The following is a 17943-nucleotide window of genomic DNA, read 5'->3' as shown; positions in this document are numbered from 1 at the left end:
TTAACATTTAGGGTTATTATTGAGATATGGGTTGTTCTTCCAGCCATATTTGTTTATTTATGTTACTAAACATGTTTTGTTTTCCTCTTTGATTATTTTCCCCCCATTACTGTCCTACCTCCCACTGTTGGTTTTCATTGTTATTTTCCATTTCCTCTTCCTATAATGTTTTGCCGAGGATGTTTTGAAGAGATGGTTTTCTAGCTGCAAATTCTTTTAACTTTTGTTTATCGTGGAAGGTTTTAATTTCATCTTCCATCCTGAAGCTTAATTTCGCTGGATACACAATTCTTGGTTGGAACCCATTTTCTTTCAGTGTTTGAAATATGTTATTCCAGGATCTTCTAGCTTTCAGAGTCTGTGTTGTAAGATCAGCTGTTATCCTGATTGGTTTACCCCTAAATGTAATCTGCTTCCTTTCTCTTGTAGCTTTTAAAATTCTCTCCTTATTCTGTATGTTGGGCATCTTCATTATAATGTGTCTAGGTGTGGATCTCTTATGATTTTGCACATTCGGCGTCCTGTAGGCTTCTAGGATTTGGGATTCTGTCTCATTCTTCAAGTCTGGGAAGTTTTCTCGTATTATTTCATTGAATAGATTGCTCATTCCTTTGGTTTGGACCTCTATGCCTTCCTGTATCCCAATGACTCTTTAAGTTTGGTCTCTTTATGTTATCCCATATTTCTTGGATGTTCTGCTCATGGTTTCTTAACAGTCTTGCTGAGCTGTCTATGTTCTTTTCAAGTTGAAATACTTTGTCTTCATTGTCTGATGTTCTATCTTCTTAGTGTTCTACTCTGCTGGTAGTATTCTCAATTGAGTTTTTAAGTTGGTTTATTGCTTCCTGCATTTCTAGGATTTCTGTTTGTTTGTTTTTTATAACCTCTATCTCCCTGTATAGTTGATCTTTTGCTTCTTGGATTTGTTTATGTAATTCATTGTCGAAGTGATCTTTCATTGTCTGATTTTGCTGTCTAATGTCTTCCTTGAGACTCCAGATCATCTGAAGCATGTATATCCTGAATTCTTTATCTGACATTCCATCTGCTGCAGCTATTACCTCTTCTAAAGTTGAGTTGACCTGCATTGCTTGTGGTCCTTTCTTTCCTTGTCTTTTCATACTGCTCGCGTTTCTTTCTGCTTGGTGAAACTTTTGTGTTTTTGAAATTTTCCCCTATTTATTTATATTGCTCTTGTATAGTTGAAAAGCCTCCCTTGCATGGGCAAGCAGCGGCTGTGCTCCTCCTCCAATTTGGGTGATCTATCTACCACACTGACGGGCCGCTGGGCATGTTCTGCTGGTCCGTCGCAGGTCTGCCTACTTTGCAGGCACGGGCGGCGGCTCTGCTCTGCCCTTACTCCAATTGAGGTGACGTGTCTACCACGCCAGTGGGTTGCTCGGCCTGTTCCGGGTGTGGGCGGCTGCTCTGCTCTGCCCCTACTCCAATTGGGGTGATGTGACTACCATGCTGGCTGGTCGCTGGGCCTGTTCCAGGCGTGGGCGGCGTCTCTGCTCTGCCCCTACTCCAATTGGGGTGACGTGACTACCATGCCACCAGGCCGCTGGGCCTGTTCCGCCGGTCAGTCTCAGGTCTGCCTACCTTGCGGGCACAGGAGGCGGCTTTGCTCTGCCCCTACTCCAAATGGGGTGACGTGTCTGCCGTGCTGGCAGGCCACTGGGCCTGTTCCACCAGTCAGTCACACGTCTGCCTACCTTGCGGACGCAGGTGGTGGCTCTGCTCTGTCCCTACTCCAATTGGGGTGACGTGAGTATCATGCCTGCGGGCCGCTGGGCCTGTTCCGGGCGCGGGCGGCGGCTCTGCTCTGCCCATTCTCCAATTGGGTTGACGTGTCTACCACGCCGGCAGGCCACTGGACCTATTCTGTCGGTCAGTCGCAGGTCTGCCTACCTTGCGGGCTCGGGCGGCGGCTCTGCTCTGCCCCTACTCCAATTAGGGTGACGTGACTATCATGCCTGCGGGTCGCTGGGCCTGTTCCGGGTGCGGGCGGCGGCTCTGCTCTGCCCCTACTCCAATTGGGGTGATGTGACTACCACGCTGGCGGGTCACTGGGCCTGTTCTGAGCATGGGCGGTGGCTCTGCTCTGCCCCTCTGGCTTGATGACAAAGTGAGAGAGACTCGGGTGTTTGTGACTCACTTTCTTTACCAGGAGACCAACTGTTTCTGTCGCCACTGGTATCGATGAAGTTCTCTCCTCTGTCACTTTCTGATGACATCAGATCTCTGCCATGTTGGTATCCCATGCAAATGGCAGCATTTCGTTCCCTTTGCCAGGTAACCAAAGCAACAGGTGAGTTCTGACCGGCCCTCACAAGCCCCGTCTCAATCCTGTTGCCACTGCCTATGAAGGCTCGGTTGGTATTTACCTCCACAGTATTCAGCAGGACCCGGACCAAGAAGCAGTTTCCACGGGTTCTTTAGCCCTGGGCCAGAGCAGTTCTGGGGGATGGAATTCGGCCGCTCTGGGCTCCGTGTATGTTCTGATAGGAGCAGGCTCCAAGAAGCAGTTTCCACAGGTTCTTTAGCATTGAGCCTGAGTAATTTGTCTGCGAGACGCAGGCGAATGGCAGCCTGAAATTACCTGTTCTATGGCTGAATGAGCTGCTATCTAAGGTTATCTTTAGAGTTAGGTTAATGGATAGGGTTAGATATCGGGTTAGGATTAGGGCTAGTTTTAGGTTTAGGGTTAGTATTAGGGTTAGGGCTAAGATCATCATTAGAGTTAGGGTAATGGATAGGGTTAGATATTAGGTTAGCTTTAGGGGTAGTTTTAGGTTTAGGGTTAGTGTTAGGGTTTGGGCTAGGCTTAGTGTTAGAATAAGGGTTAGGGTTTTATCTAGGATTAGGTCTATGATGAGGGTTAGGTTTAGGATTAGGTCTAGGATTAGGTTTAAAGTTAGGATTAGAACTAGGGTTATCATTAGGGTTAAGGTTCGGTTTAGGGTAATGGATAATTTTAGAGATAGTATTAGGGCTAGTGTTAACATTATGATTAGGGCTAGGATTAGGATTAGGTTTAAGAATAGGGCTAGGTTTATGTTTAGGTTTCAGTTTGGGGTTTTATCTAGGTTTAGGTATAAGGTGAGGGTTAGGGTTAGCGTGAAGGTTAGGCTTAGGGTAAGGAATAAGTTAGGTTAGGGTTAGGGTTACAGTTTGGGCTAGATTTAGGCCTAGGATTAGGGCTAGGTTTTGTGTTAGGTTTAGAGCTAGTTTTAGTGCTATGGTAATGTAAGGGCTAGGGTTATGTTTACGGTTATGGCTAGGTCTAGTGTTAGGTTTAAGTTTTGGTTAGGGTCAGTTTTATAGCTAGGGTTAGTGTTAGTGTCACAGTCTGTGTTTTGATTAGCGTTAGGGTTAGGGCTATAGGCAGAATTAGGATTGATTAGGTCTAGAGGTAAGGTTAGTGTTTGGCTTAGGTTGAGGGTTATCACTAGAGCTAGGGCTAGGTTTTTGTTTAGGTCTTGGTTAAAGATATGGATAGATTTAGGATTAAGTTTAATCTAGGTTTAGTGTTAGGGTTCAGTTTAAATATATGGTTATGGGTAGGGCTAGTGTTAGGGTTTGGTTTAAGTTTAGGGTCAGAATAAGTGTCAGGGTTAGTGTCAGGATTTGGGTTATGGTTATAACAAGAATGCAGGCTCAGGTTAGGACAAGTAATAGGGTTAGGGTTTTGGTTAGACTAAGGATTAGTTTTAGGACTAGGGTTAGCATTAGGGTTGGGGTTTGGCTTAGGGTAAAGGATAAGGTTAGAGCTAGAGTTAGAGCTAGGGTTTGAATTAGGGTGAGGGCTAGTGTTAGGGTAGGGTTAGGGTGAAAGCTACGGTTAGGTCTCAGATTTGGGCTAGGTTTTGGTTAGCATTAGGTTTAAGGTTATGGCTAATGTATGATCTAGGATTATGATTAGAACTAGTTTTAGATTTAGGGTAAGGACTATGTCTAGTGTTTGGGTAAGGTTTGGGTTTAAGGTGATGTTTAGAGGTAGGGTTAGTGTTAATGTCAGAAACAGGTTCAGGGGTAGTTTTAGGGTTAAGATTAGGACTCGAATTGGGGCTAGGCTTAGGGCTAGATGTAAGGTTAGGGTTTGGTTTAGGTAAAAGTTTAGGGTTAGTGTTATGGCTCAGTTTTGTTTTAGGGCTAGGCCTACAGTTACAGCTAGTTTTAGGATTATCATTAAGATTATGGCTAGTGTTAGGGTTAGGTTTAGATGTAGAATTAGGGTTATATTTAGAGTAAGGTTTAGATCTAGGGTTAGGGCAAGGTGTAAGGTTAGGACTAGGGTTATTTGAGGCTTAGGGCTAGGTATTGGGTTACTGTAAGTGATAGGGTTAGCATTAGGCTAGGGCTAGGGTGAGAGTTCTAGTTAGTCTTAAAGCTAGGGTTAGAGTTAGATTTAGGATTAGTGCAATAGTTAGTGTTAGGGTTAGTCCAGTGTTAAGGTTAGGGCTAGGGTTAGGGTTTGGGTTATGTTTAGTGTTAGGGTTAGGGTTTGGGTTATATTTAGGGTAGGTGATGGGGTTATAACTAGGTTTAAGGCTAGGGATAGGGTTAGAATTAGGTTTAGGGTTATGATTAAGGCTAGCTTTGGGGCTAGGATGAGAGCTAGTGTTCATGTTAGGGTTAGGGCTAGGATTAGGGCTAGGGCTAATGTCAGGTCTAGGGTTATGGTTAGAGATAGGTTTTGGGTTATGTTTATGGTTAGGTCTAGTGTAAGAGTTAGATTTAGGGTAAGGGTCAAGTTTACAGCTATGTGTATTATTAGGGTCAGTGTACAGCTTAAGGTTTGGTTTAGGTTAAGGTTTAGGATTAGGGCTCAAATTAGCATTAGGGTTAGAGTTAGGGTTAGGGTAATGAATAGGCTTAGGATTAGGGTTCAGGTTAGTTTTAGGGTAATAGATAGGTTTAGTGATTGCGATAGGGTTAGGGTTAAGCCTAGGATTAGCATTAGGATTAGGATTATGGTTAGGGTAATGGATAGAACTAGAGCTAGCGTTCACACTAGGGTTATTGTTATGATTAGGGCTAGGGTTAGGGTAGTGGATAGAATTAGAGTATGGTTAGGGCTATGGTTAAGGTTAGGATTAGTGCTAGTGTTAGGTTAGGGTTTGGGATAGAGCTAGGGTTATGTTTAGGGTAAAGGTTAGGCTTTGAGCTAGGGTTAGGTCTAAAGCGAGGCTTAGGGTTAGGGTTAGGACTAGGGTTAGGTTTAAGGTTACACTTAGGGCTATGTTCAGGCCTAGGATTAGGGCTAGGTTTTTTGTTAGTTTAGGCCTAGGGTTAGAACCAAGGATAATGTAAGAGCTAGGGTTATGATTAGGGCTAGTTTTAGGGTTAGGGTTATGGCTAGGTCTAGTGTTAGGATTAGGTTTTGGGTTAGGGTGAGCTTTGGAGATAGGATTATGTTAGGGTCAAGGCTAGTGTTCAGGTTAGAGTTAGTGTTGGGGTTAGTGCCAGAATTAGAACTAGGACTAGGTCTAGGGGTTGGGTTAGTTGTTGGGTTAGGTTAAGGGTTTTTGTTAGGGCTAGGGCTAGGTTGTTGTTCAAGTCTAGGTCTAGAAATATGGTAGATTTAGGCTTAGGTTTAGGTCTAGGGCTAATGTTAGGTTTAGGTTTAAATATAGAATTACTGGTAGGGCTAATGTTAGTGTTTAGTTTCGGGTTAAGGTCAGGATTAGACCTACGGTTAGTGTTAGGGTCAGATTTAGTGTCAGGGTTAGGTTTGGGTTTGGTTTAGGGTTAGAGCTAAAATGAAGGTTAGGGTTAGGACTAGTAATAGGGTTAGGGTTTGGATTAGGCTATGGATTAGGGTTAGGACTAACCTTAGCCCTAGGTTAAGGGTTTAGCTTAAGGTAATGGATAGGGTAAGAGCTAGGGTTAGAGCCAGGGTTAGGGTATGGGTTAGGGCTAGTTTTAGGGTTAGGGTTAAAACTAGGGTTAACCCTCATATTAGGGCCAGGTTTTGCGTTAGTTTAGGGCTTGTGTTAGGCTTACAACTAATGTATGAACCAGGGTTATGATTAGAGCTACTTTTGGGTAAGTGTTTCAGCTAGGTCAAGTGTTAGGGTTAGGGTTAACATTAGCTTGATGTTTAGAGCTACGGTTAGTGTTAGGGTCAGGGTCAGTGTTCAGGTTATAGTTAGGGTTAGGGTTAAACCCAGAATTATCACTAGAGTTAGGTCTAGGGGTAGGGTTAGTGTTTGGGTTAGGTTAAGAGCTAGGTTTATGTTTAGATCTAGGGCTAGATATATGGCTAGATTTAGGATTAGGTTTAGGTCTAGGGCTAGTGTTAGGGTTAGGTTTAGGTATAGGTTTATTGGTAGTGCTAGTGTTAGGGTACGGTTTAGCGTTAGGGTCAGGTTTAGACATACATTTACCATTAGGGTCAGAATATGTGTCAGGGTTAGGTTTAGGGTTTGGGTTATTTTTAGAGCTAGAATGAGGGCTAGGGTTAGGACTAGTAATAGGGTTAGGGTTTGGGTTAGGCTAAGGATTAGGGTTAGGACTAGGGTTAGCATTAGGGTTAGGGTTGGCTTAGGATAAAGTATAGGATTAGAGCTAGATTTAGAGCTATGTTTAGGGTTAGGGTTAGGGCCTGTGTTATGTTTAGGTTTAGGATTAAAGCTAGGGTTAGGTCTTGCATTAAGGCTAGGTTTTGGTTAGAGTTAGGGCTAGGTTTAGTGTTATGGCCAATGTAAGGACTAGAGTTATGATTTGGGCTAGTTATAGGATTAGGGTTAGAACTAGGTGTAGTGTTAGGTTAGGTATAACGTTAGGGTGATGTTTATAGCTAGGATTAGTGTTACGGTCAAATTCAACATCAGAGTAGATTTGGGGTTAGGGTTTGGACTCGAATTAGGGCTAGGGTTAGGGCTAGATGTAGGATTAGGTTTGGGTTTAGGTTAAGTTTTAAAGTTAGGGCTTGGCTCGATTTTGTTTTAGGGCTAGGGCTATGGTTAGGGCTAGTGTTAGGCTTAGGTTTAGGCTTAGGATTAAAGTTAGATTTAGATTTAGGATTAGATCTAGGGTTAGGTCTAGGGCTAAAGATAGGGAACTGTTAGGTCTTGGTTTATGACTAGGATTAGGGTTATGATAAGGGATAGGGTTAGAACTAGGAATAGGGCTAGGGTGAGAGTGAGAGTTAGTCTTAGTGCTAGGCTTAGTTTTTGGTTAGGTATAGGACTTAATTAGGGCTAGGAATAGGGCTAGGTTTATGGTTATGTTTAGGCCTAGGGTTAGTTTTAGGCTTAGGGTTAGGTTTAGTGTAATCGATGGGGTTAGAGCTAGGGATAGGGCTAGGGTGACGGTTAGAATTAGGGTTATGGCTAGGATTTAATTAGAGTTATGATTAAGGCTTGGTTTACGGCTACGGTTTGTGTTAGTTTTAGGCTAGGATTGGTGTTAGGGTGAATGTCAGGTCTAGGGTTATGGTTAGGGATAGTTTTAGGTTAGGTTTATGGCTATGTTTAGTGTAAGTGTTAGGTTTAGGGTAAGGGTCAAATTTAGAGCTAGGGGTATTATTAGGGTCAGGGTAAGATTTAGGGGTTTGTTTAGGTTAGGGTTTAGTGTTAGGGTCGAATTAGCATTAGGGTTTGGGTTAGGGTAATGATATGGTTTGGTTTAGGATTCACGTTAGATTTAGCATAATGGATAGGGTTATGGTTAGGGATAGGGTTAGATTTAGGCCTAGGGTTAGCATTATAATTAGGGTTATGTTTAGGGTAATTGATAGGTTTAGAGCTAAATTTAGGGCTAGGCTTATGAATAGGATTAGGGCTAGGGTTAGGGTTAGGGTTATGTGTTTGGTTTTTGTTTTGATTAGGGCTAGAATTATGGCTAAGGCAAATGTCAGGTCTAGGGTTATGGTTAAGGATAGTTTTAGGGTTAGGTTTATGGCTAGGTCTCGTATAAGTGTTAGGTTTATGGGCATGGTAAGGGTTAGAGCTAGGTATATTATCATGGGAAGGGTCAGAATTAGGGTTTGGTTTAGGTTAAGGTTTAGAGTTAGGGCTCAAATTAGCATTAGGTTTAGGGTTTGGGCAATGATAGGGTTAGGTTTAGGGTTCAGGTTACTTTTAGGTTAATGAAATAGGTTAGGGTTAGGGATAAGGTTAGGGTTAGGCTTAAGGTTACCATTAGAGTTATGGTTATGGTTAGGGTAACGGATAGGGTTAGAGCTAGTGATAGGGCTAAGGTTATGGTTAGAATTCTGGCTAGTGTTAGGGTAAGGTTTCGGGCTAGGTTCTGGGTTAGGGTTAGGTTTATGTTTAGGGTTAGGGCTAGGTTTTGGGTTTGGTTATGGCTAGGGTTAGGGCTATGCCTAATGTATGAACTAGTGTTACAATTAGTGCTAGTTTAGGGTTAGGGTTGGGGCTAGGTCTAGTGTTATGGTTAGGTTTATGGTTAGGGTGATGTTTAGAGCAAGAGTTTTTGTTAGGGTCAGTGTCAGGGTCAGGGTTAGTTTTAGGGTTAGGGTTAGAACTAGAATTAGGGCTAAAATTAATACTAGATGTACGATTATGGTTTGGTTTATGTTAAGGGTTAGGGATATGGGTTGGTTTTGTTTTAGGGCTAGGGATATGGTTACGGCTAGATTATGGATTAACTTCAGGGTTAGGACTAGTATTACGTTGAGGTTTAGCCTTAGGGTTATGGTTAGATTTAGAGTTAGGGTTAGATTTAGGCTTAGGGCTAGGGCTAGGGTTAGGGTGAGGATTAGGGTTATGATAACAAATATGGTTACAACTAGGGATATGGCTAGGGTGAGAATTAGAGTTAGTCATAGTAGTAGTCTTAGGGTTAGGTTTAGGGTAGGGATAAATTAGGGCTAGGATTAGGGCTAGGGTTAGTGTTAGGGTTAGGCCAAGGGGTTGGTCTAGATTTAGGGTTAGCATTGGGGTTAATGTTAAGTTTAGGGGAATGGGTGGGGTTATAGCTAGCTTTAGGGCTAGGGTGTGGTTTAGAATTAGAATTAGGCCTAGGGTTATGGTTCAGTTTAGGATTAAGGCTAGGTTTAGGGCTGGTTAAGGGCTAGGGTTTCTGTTAGGGTTACAGCTACGACCAGGTCTAGGGCTAATATCAGGTCTATTGTTAATGTTTAGGATAGTTTTAGGGTTAGATTATGGCTAGGTCTAGTGTAAGAGTTAAGTTTAGGGTAAAGGTCAGCTTTAGGGCTAGGGTTATTATTAGATTCAGAGTCGGGTTCAGGGTTAGCATTTGGTTTAGCTTAAGTAAACCTTAAGGGTTTGGGCTCGAATTAGCATTAGGGTTAGGGTAATGGATAGTGTTTAGTTTAGGTTTCAGTTAAGGTTTAGGGTAATGGATGGGTTAGGTTTAGCGATCGGGTTAGGGTTAGCATTAGGGATAGGGCTATGTTTAGTGCAATGGATAGGTTTAGAGCTAGGGTTAGGGCTAGGTTATGATTTGGATTAAGTCTAGGATTAGGGCTAGGTTTAGGGATAGGTCTACTGTGTGGTTAAGAGTAAGTTTTAGGGTTAGGGTAAGTGTTATGTTTAGGGCTAGGGTTATGGTTAGGTTAGGGTAAGGGTTAGTGTTTGATCTAGGGTTAGGGCTAGGGCTAGGGTTAGGTTTAGGTTTAGGTCTAGGTTTACATTTATGGTTAGAGTTAGGTTTAGTGTTAGGGATAGAGTTTTAATCAGGGTTGGTGTTAAGGTTAGGGTAATGGATATGGTTAGAGCTAAAGTTCAGGCTAGGTTGAACGTTAGGATTAGGGCTAGGGTTAGAATTAGGGTTTAGGATAGGGCTATTGTTATGTTTAGAGTAAAGGTTAGGCTTTGAGCTAGGGTTAGGTCTAAGGCGAGGCTTAGTTTAGGGCTAGCTCTAAGGCTAGGGTTAGACTGAGTGTTATGCTTAGAGCTAAGTTTAGGCATTAGATTAGGGCTAGGTTTTGTGTTAGGTTTAGGGCTAGGGTTAGGACTATGGTCTATGTAAGAGCTAGGGTTATGTTTAGGACTAGTTTTAGGGTTAGGATTATGGCTAGGTCTAGGTTTTGGGTTAGTGTCAGGTTTAAAGTTAGGTTCAGTGTTAGAATCAGGGTCAGTGTTTGGGATAGGATTAGGGTTAGTGTTAGAGCCAGAATTAGGACTAGGTCTAGGTCTATGGGTAGGTTAAGTGTTTGGTTTAGGTTAAGGGTTATTGTTATGGCTAGTTTTAGGTTTTTGTTTAGGTCTAGGGCTAGAGTTATAGCTATATTTAGCATTAGCTTTGGGTCTAGGACCAGTGTTAGGCTTAGGTATAGGTATAGGGTTACCAGTAGGGCTAGTGTTAGGGTTTGGTTAAGGGTTAGGGTCATGTTTAGACCTAGGGTTACTATTAGGGTCAGATGATGGTCAAGGTTAGGTTTAGAGGTAGAATGAAGGCTAGGATTAAGACTAGTATTATGGTTAGAATTTAAGTTAGGCTAAGGATTAGGATTAGGACTAGGGTTAGCATTTGGGTTAGGGTTTGGCTTAGTGTAAGGAATAGGGTTAGAGTTAGGGTTAGGGCTATTGTTAGGGTTAGGGCTAGTATTAGGGTTAATGCTCGAATTAGGGGTAGGATTTGTGTAAGGGTTAGGGCTAGGGTTAAGACAATGACTAATGTACAAACTAGGGTTATGATTAAGGCTAGTTTGAGAGTTAGGTTAAGGCTAGATATAGTGTTAGGGTTAATTTAAGGTTAGATTGATGTTTAGAGCTAGATTATTGTTAGGGTCAGTGTCAGGGTCAGGGTTAGTTTTAGAGTTAGTTTTAGGGCTAGTTGTAGGGTTAGGATTTGGTTTAGGTTAAGGGTTAGGATTAGGGCTATGGCTTGATTTTGATTTATGGCTAGGGCTAGGGATAGGGCAAGTTTTAGAATTAGTATTATGGTTAGGGGTAGTGTTAGGATTTGGTTTAGGCTTATTGTTACAGTTAAATTTAGATTTAGGTTTAGATTTAGACTTAGGCTTAGATCTAGGGTTAGTATTAAGGTTTAGGATATAACTATGGCCAGGGCTAGGGCAAGAGTTAGAGTTAGTCTTATGGCTAGGTTTAGGGTTAGGATAGGATTAAATAAAGGCTAGGATTAGCACTTGGCTTTGTGTTAGGCTTAGGTTTAGGGTGAGGGTTAGTGTTAGGATTAGGATTATGGTTAGTTATAGGGTACAGGAGAGGTTATAGGTAGGTTTAGGGCTAGAGCGAGGATTAGAATTTGGTTAGGGCTCGAGTTATGGTTCAGGTTAGGATTAATTTTAGGTTTAGGGCTAGGATTACAGCTAGGGCTAATTTCAGGTCTAGTTTTAGGTTAAAAATAGTTTTAGGTTTAGGCTTATGGCTATCTCTAGTGTAAGGGTTAGGGTCAGGTTTAGAGCTAAGTGTACTATTAGGGTCAGGGTTGCGATTAGTGTTTTAAATAGGTTAAGGTTTAATGTTAGGGCTCGAATTAGCTTTAGAGTTAGGATTAGGGTAAAGATAGTGTTAGATTTATGTTTCAGGTTAGGTTTAGATTAATGGATAGGGTTAGGAATAGGGATATAGTTAGGTTTAGGCCAAGGTTTAGCATTAGGGTTAGGGTTATGGTTAGGGTAATGGATAGGGTAGAGATAGGGGTACGGCTAGGGTTATTGTTACAATTATTGATAGGGTTAGGCTTAGGCTTAGGGTTTGGGTTAAATCTAGGGTTATGGGTAGGGTTATAGTTATGATTAGTGGTAGGGTTAGGGTTAGGGGTAAATCTAGGTACAGGGCTTGGAATAAGGCTAGGTTTTGGGTTAAGTTAAGGCTTGGTTTATGGCTAATGTAAGTATCAGGGTTGTGATTAGGGCTAATTTTAGGGTTAGGATTAGGGTAGGTCTATTGTTAGGTTTCGGGTTAGGGTTAGGGTGATGTTTGGAGCTAGGGTTAGTGTTAAGGTCAGAGTCAGGGTCAGGGTTAGTTTTAGAGTTTGACTTAAAACTCAGTTTAGGGCTAGAGTTATGGCTAAGTGTAGGGTTAGGGCTTAGTTTATATTAAGGGTTAAGGTTAGGTGTATGGCTTGGTTTTGTTTTAGGGCTAGGGTTAGTGCTAGTTTTAGGATTAGCCTTGGGGTTAGGGCTAGTGTTAGGTTTAGGTTTAGGCTAAGTGTTAGGGTTAGATTTAGTGTTAGGGTTAGATCTAGGGTTGCAGCTAGGGCTATGAATAGGGCTAGTGTTAGACCTGTGGTTTGGGATAGGATTAGGGTTCCAGTAAAGTATAGGGTTAGAGCTAGGGTTAGGACTAAGGTGAGAGTTAGAGTTAAGGGTTAAGATTAGGGATAGGACTAAATTAGGTCTAAGTTTAGGGATAGGGTTAGTGTTAGGGTTAGGCCTAGGATTATGGTTAGGTTTATAATTAAGGTTATGTTTAGGGCTAGGATAAGGGCTAGGGTTTGTGTCAGGGTTAGGGCTAATATCATGGCTAGGGCTAAATCAGGTCTAGATTTATGCTTAGAGATAGTCTTAGGGTTAGTTTTATGGCTAGTTCTAGTGTAAGGGTTAGGTATAGGGTAAGAGTGAGGTCTAGAGCTATGGGAATTATTAGGGTCAGTGTCAGTGTTAAGGTTTGGTTTATGTTGGAGTTTAGGGTTAGGGCTCGAATTAGCATTAGGGTTATTGTTAAGGTAATGATTGGATTAGGTCTAGGGTTCAGGGTTGGTTTAGGGTAATTGATAAGTTTGGGGATAGTGATATATTTAGGGTTATGCCTAGGGTTAGCATTAGGGTAAGGGTTATGTTTAGGGTAATGATACAGTTAGACTTAAGGTTGGGTCTTGGGTTATGGTTAGGATTAGGTCTTGAGTTAGGGTTAGGGTTAGAACTAGGATTAGGGCTACAGTTATGTTTAGTGTAAGGGTTAGGTTCTGAACTATGGTTAGGGCTAGGCTGAGAGTTAGGTTCAGGATTAGGTCTAGGGATAGGATTATGGTAGGTTTTTTAGGGTTATGGTTAGGATTAGACCTAGGATTAGTGGTAGGGTGAGTATAAGGGTCAGGATTAGTGTTATGGTTTTGGATAGGGTTAGATCTTGAATGAGGGCAAGGGTAAAGGCTATTAATAGGGTTAGTATTTTGGTTATCCTGAGGATTAGGGATAGGTCTAGGGTTACCCATAGGTTTAGTGTTTTGCTTAGGTAAGAGATAGGTTTAGAGCTAGGGTTAGGGCTATGGTTATGGTTAGAGGTAGGGTTAAAGCTAGGTTTAGGGCTCAGATTAGGCCTAGGTTTTGTGTTAGGGTTAGGGCTAGGCTTAGGGCAATGGCTAATGTAAGTACTAGGGTTACCATTAGGGTTAGTTTTAGTGTTACGTTATCAGGTTTAGTGTTAGGGTTAGATTTACGGTTAGGGTGATATTTATAGCTAGGGTTGGTGTTAGGATAGGAGTCAGGGTCAGGCTTAGTTTTAGTGTTAGATTTAGGACTCGAATTAGGGCTAGGGTTACTGTTAGGGTTCAGTTTAAGGTGAGGGTGGTGTTTAGAGCTAGGGTGAGTGTTAGGATATGAGTCAGGGTCAGGGTTGGTTTTAAGGTTAGGGTTAGGAGTCAAATTAGTGCTAGGGTTAGGTATACTTGTAGTATTAGGGTTTGGTTTAAGTTAAGGTTTAGGGTTAGGGCTAATGCTCGGTTTTGTTTTAGTCCTTGGGTTAGGGTTAGGGCTAGTGTTAGTGTTAGGCTTAGGCTTAGGGTTAGGGTTAAATTTGAAATTAGTGTTAAATCTAGGGTTAGGGCTAGAACTAATAATAGGACAAGGGTTAGGGCTAGGGTTAGGTTTATGGTAAGGGATAGGTTTTGAACTAGGGATAGGGCTAGGGCGAGAGTTAGTCTTAGGGCTAGGGTTAGGGTTATGGTTAGAGATAAGGCTAAATTAGGGCTAGGATTAGGGATAGGTTTAGTATTTAGTTTAAGCCTAGGGTTAGGGTTAGGATTAGGGTTAGGGTTAGGGTTAGAGTTAAGAGTTATAGTGTAGAGTTTAGGTTTAGAGTTAGGGCAAATTTTAGGTTAAGGGATGGCTTTATATCTAGGTTTAGAGGTAGGGTGAGTGTTAGAATTAGGGTTAGCGCTGTGGTCAGGATTAGGGTTATGATTAAGGCTGGGTTTAGGGCTAGGATGAGGGGTAGGTGTTTTTTTTGTTTTTTTTTTTGTTTTTTAGGGTAAGGGCTATTATTAGTGTTAGGGATAATTTCAGGTCCAGAATTATGGTTAAAGATAGTTTTAGGGTTAGGATTATGGATGTGTCTAGTGTCAGGGTTAGGTTTAGGGTTAGTGGCAGGTTTCGAACTAGGGGTATTATTAGGGTCAAGTTCTGGGTTAGGGTTTGGGAGAGGTTAAGGTTTAAATTAGGGCTCAAATTAGCATAGCATTAAGGTTATGGTTATGGTCATGGATAGAGTAGAGATCAGTTTAGGGCTAGGGTTATGGTTATGATTAGGGCTAGTGTAGGGTAAGGGTTAGGGTTATAGCTAGGGTTAGGTCTCGGATTAGGGCTAGCTTTTGGGTTAAGTTAGTGCTAGGGTTAAGGTTACAGCTAATGAAAGTAGCCATATTATGATTACAGCTAATTTTAGTGTTTTAGGTCTAGGTTTAGTTTTAGGTTTAGGTTTAGGGTTAGTGTGATATTTAGACCTCAGTTAGTGTTATGGTTAGAGTAAATGTCAGGGTTAGTTTTAGGGTTTGGCTTAAAACTCGAATTAGGGCTGGGGTTAGGGCTAGGTTTAGGGATATGGCTTCGTTTAGGTTAAGGGTTAGGGTTAGAGCTTTGGCTTGGTTTGGTTTTAGGGCTAAGGTTAGGGTTAGGGAAATTTTTAGGATTAGTGTTAGGGTTAGTGGTTGTCTTAGAATTAGGGTTAGCCTTTGGTTTAGGGTTAGATTTAGAGTTAGGATTTTATCTAAGGTTAGTGCTAGGGCTAAGGATAGGGCAAGGGTTAGGACTAGGATTTGGGATAGGGTTAGGGTTATGTGAAGGGATGGGATTAGACCGAGTGATAGGGCCAGTGTGAAGTTAGAGTGATTCTTAGACTAGGATTAAGTTTAGGTTTAGGGATAGGTCTAAATTATGGATACAATTATGTTAGAGCTAGGGTTAGGGCTAGTTTTAGAATTAGCATCAGGGTTAGGGTTAGTTTTAGGCTTAGGCATTGAGTTAGGGTTAGATTTAAAGTTAGGTTTAGATCTAGGGCTAAGGATAGGACAAGGGTGACGACAAGAGTTAGGGTTAGGGTTAGAGTTAGGGTTATGTTTAGGGTAAGGGAAATTGTTTTGGCTAGGTTTGGGGCTAGGGCAAGGTTAGTATTAGGATTAGGGCTAGAGTTAGGGTTAGGGTTATGATTAAGGCTAGGTTTATAGCTAGGATGAGGTTTAGGGTTTGTGTTAGGGTTAGGGATAGTATTAGGGCTAGGGCTAATGTCAGGTCTAGGGTTATACTTAGGGCTAGATTTAGTGTTAGGTTTATGGCTTGGTCCAGTGCAAATTTAGGTTTAGGGTAAGATTCAGGTTTATATCTAGGGTTATTTTTAGGGTCAGGGTCAGGGTTAGGGTTTGGGTTAAGTTAGGGTTTAGGTTTAGGGTAATGACAGGGTTAGTTTTAGGGTTTAGGTTTGGTTTAGTGTAATGGATAGGGTTAGGGTTAGGCCTAGGGTTAGCTTAAGGGTTAGGGTTATTTTTAGGGTAATGGATAGGTTTAGACCTAAGGTTAGGGCTAGGGTTATGTATAGGATTAGGGCTAGTGTTTGGGTTAGGGTTAGGTTTAAGTTTAGGGTTAAAGCTAGGTTTAGGACTCAGATTAAGGCTAGGTTTTGCGTTACGTTAGGGCTAGGGTTAAGAATACAGCTAATGTATGCAGTAGGGTTATGATTAGTGCTAGTTATAGGGTTAGGGTTAGGGCTAGGGCTAGTGTTAGGTTGAGGTTTACAGTGATGATGATGTTTAGAGCCAGGGTTAGTGTTAGGGTAAGAGTCAGGGTCAGGGTTAGTTTTCGGGTTAGGATCAGGACTAGAATTAGGGATATGGTTAGGGCTAGGTGTAGGGTTACGATTTAGTTCAGGTTAAGGGTTAGGGTTACAGTTATGATTTGGTTTTGTTTTATGGCTAGGGATAGGGTTAGGGCTAGTTTTAGGATTAGCGTTATTGTTAGGGCTAGTGTTAGTGTGAGGTTTAGGGTTAGATTTAGAGTTAGGGTTATGGCCAGGGCTATGAATAGGGCTAGGGTTAGACCAAAGGTTGGGGCTAGGACTAGGGTTCTAATAAGGGATAGGATTAGAACTAGGGTTAGGGTTAGGGTGATAATTAGAGTTAGTCTTTGGGCTAGAATTAGGGTTAAGGTTAGGGATAGGGATAAATTAGGGCTAAGATTAGGGCTAGGGTTGGTGTTAGATTAGGGTTTGGGTTTGGGATAAAATTAAGGCTATGTTAGGGCTAGGATAAGGGCTAGGGTTTGTGTTAGGGTTAGGGCTAGAATTATGGCTAGGGTTAATATCAAGGTTAAGGTTAGGAATAGTTTTAGGGTTAGGTTTATGGCTCGGTCTAATGTAAGGGTTAGGTAGGGTAAGAGTAAGATTTAGAGCTAGAGGAATTATTAGGGTCACGGTCAATGCTAGGATTTGGTTTAGGTTTGAGGTTAGGTTTAGGGCTCAAATTAGCATTAAGGTTAGTGTTAGTGTAATGGTTGGGTTAGGTTTATGGTTTAGGGTAGGTTTAGGGTAATTGATAGGTTTGGGGAAAGCAATAGGGTTAGGATTAAGCCTAGAGTTAGCATTATGGTAAGGGTTATGTTTAGGATAATGGATAGAGTTAGAGTTAAGTTTAGGGCTAGGGTTATGGTTAGGATTATGTCTTGTGTTAGGGTTAAGCTGAGGTTTAGAACTAGGATTAGGATTAGGGTTATATTTAGCATAAGGCTTAGGTTCTGAGCTACGGTTAGGACTAGGCTAAGAATTAGGTTCAGAGTTAGGTCTAGGGATAGGATTTTGGTAAATTTTAGGTTAGGGTGGGGGTTAGCGTTAGACCTAGGTTTAGTATTAGGGTCAGAGTAATGGTCATGGTTAGGTTTTGGGATAGTGTTAGAGCTAAAATGAGGGCTAGGATTAGGACTATTAATAGGATTCGGGTTTTGGTTAGTCTAAGGATTAGGGATAGGTCTAGGGTTACTCTTAGGTTTAGGGTTTCACTTAGGGTAAGGGCTTGATTTAGATCTAGGTTTAGGGCTATGGTTAGGGTTAGAGTTAGAGTTAAAGTGTTAGGTTCAGAGTCAGGGTCATGGTTAGTTTTCATGTTAGGGTTAGACTACAATTAGGGATAGGATTAGGGCTAGGTGTAGGGTTAGGATTTGTTTTAGGTTAAGGGCTAAGGTTAGGGCTATGACTCCATTTTGTTTTAGGGCAAGGGGAAGGGTTAGGGCTAGTCTAAAATTAGTTTTAGCGTTAGGGCAAGTGTAAGTGTGAGGTTTAGGCTTAGGTTAAGGGTTAGGTTTAGGAGTAGACTTATGGGTAGATTTAGTCTTAAGGTTAGTGTTAGATTTAGAGTTAGGTTTAGATCTAGGTTTTGAGATAGGGCTAAGTATAGGGTAGGGTAGGGCTTCTTTAGGGCTAGGTGTATGGTGATGATAAGGGATAGGATTAGAACTAGGTATAGGACTAGTGTGAGAGTTAGAGTTAGTCTTAGGGTTAGGGTTAGAGTTAGGGTTTGGTCTAGGGTAAGGGTTAGTGCTAGGGGTATGACTTGGTTTTGTTTTAGGGCTAGGACTAGGGTTAGGGCTAATTTTAGGATTAGCATTAGGGTTAGAGCTAGTTTCAGGGTTAGACTGAGGCATTGGTTTAGGGTTAGTTTTAGAGAAAGATTTTGATCAGAGTTAGTGCTAGGGCTAAGGATAGTGCAAGGGTTATGACTAGGGTTAGGGCTTGGGTTAGGGTTATTGTAAGGGATAGGGTTAGAAGTAGGGGATGGTCC

This window comes from Marmota monax, unplaced genomic scaffold, assembly GCF_021218885.2.
Source record: "Marmota monax isolate L192 unplaced genomic scaffold, Marmota_monax_Labrador192_F-V1.1 WCK01_AAM20220418_F8-fsc00358, whole genome shotgun sequence".
NCBI lineage: Eukaryota > Metazoa > Chordata > Mammalia > Rodentia > Sciuridae > Marmota > Marmota monax.
Note: the sequence above shows the minus strand (reverse complement) of the source record.